Genomic DNA, 1,625 nt, shown 5'->3' on the forward strand with positions numbered 1-1,625 from the left:
AACCCTAACAAAACTAACTCGATTACATGATAAATCTCATCCAACCCATCACCATCCAGCAAGCCTACGATGGAATTACTCACGCACGGCGGTGAGCATCATGAAATTGGTGATGGAGGATGGTTGATGATGACGACGGCGACGAATCCCCCTCTCCGGAGCCCCGAACAGACTCCAGATCAGCCCTCCGGAGAGGTTTTAGGGCTTGGTGGCGCCTCCGTATCGTAAAATGCGATGATTTCTTCTCTTCTATTTTTTTCTCCCCGAAAGCAGTTATATAGAGTTGGAGTTGGAGTCGGGAGGTCTCCAGGGGGCCCACGAGGTAGGGGGCGCGCCCTGGGGGGGGGCACCCTCGTGGCAAGGGCGTGGGCCCCCTGGTCTTCATCTCTGGCGAGGATTTTTTATTATTTATTGTAAGATATTCCGTGGAGTTTCAGGTCATTCTGAGAACTTTTGTTTTCTGCACATAAAACAACATCATGGCAATTCTACTGAAAACAGCGTCAGTCCGGGTTAGTTCCATTCAAATCATACAAGTTAGAGTCCAAAACAAGGGCAAAAGTGTTTGGAAAAGTAGATACGACGGAGACGTATCAATAGGTAGCCGCCATCCCGAGTCGGGAAGCGTCCTCGCGATCCGTAGGTTGATCTGGTGTGTTCTGCTCTACAGTCCAACTCATGCCGAAGGTTGTATGTATGGCCCCGAGCTGTTCTGTCCCTGTTTTTGCGAGGTGGTGGGGCGGGCTGTTGTTTGGCCTAGTTGCCGCTTTATCCCAACCGCGGGGTGGTCGGTCCGCCGCACTATCCTGACCGCATGGTGGTCGGTCCGCATTGCGTGAGGGAAGTATGGGGTTTGGTGCCTCCTCATCGAACTGAGGAAGCAGTCTACACTTTGGGTGACTCTTGGCTGGACGCTCGAGGCCGTATTTTCGGTTGTTAGGACGTCAGTCCACCTGTCGATGAGCAGGTCTTGATCAGCCTAGAGCGGCCACTGCTTCTTTTTCAGGCTTCTGGCTGTAGCTATTAGCTGGTGCTTGAAGCGTTCCTGCTCTAGGGGTGCCTCGGGCATGATGAAATCTTCGCTACCGAGGCTGTCCTCATCTTCGAAGACTGGACGATAACTATCATCATCCGAGTTATTGGGTGTGGCCTGTTTATCCGGGTCATCTTGCCCGTTGTCTTGTTCCTCCTGCTCGGACGCAGTTCCAACAGGATCTTTATTGTTTTCGGCGGCGTCCGGAGTACCATTTTCTCTGGTGCCAGTGTTGTCATCTTTTGAGCGACGAGGCTTTGAACAACTCTTAGGGTGCCGATGCTTGGACTGTGTCTCAGAAGGTTTATCCGCGACTGGATCCCCTTTGTCATCGTCGCTAGCTTCTTTTGGTGTGTCGACCATGTACACATCGTATGAAGAGGTGGCTGTCCGACGTCCAGTAAATGGTGAGTCTTGGTCCTGCTCCATGTTGGCATCGTCATTCGTACCGGCGATGTCTTCGGAGCTGTAATCAAGCACGTCGGTTAAGTCATCGACAGTGGCTATGAAGTGGATGGTGGGCGGGAAGTAAAATTCCCCGTTATCAGCCTCTGGCTCGAACCGAACATAGTTCGGCTGTGAGTCCTTCTCC

Source organism: Triticum urartu, chromosome 1 (genome assembly GCF_003073215.2).
Source record: "Triticum urartu cultivar G1812 chromosome 1, Tu2.1, whole genome shotgun sequence".
NCBI classification, from domain to species: Eukaryota; Viridiplantae; Streptophyta; class Magnoliopsida; order Poales; family Poaceae; genus Triticum; species Triticum urartu.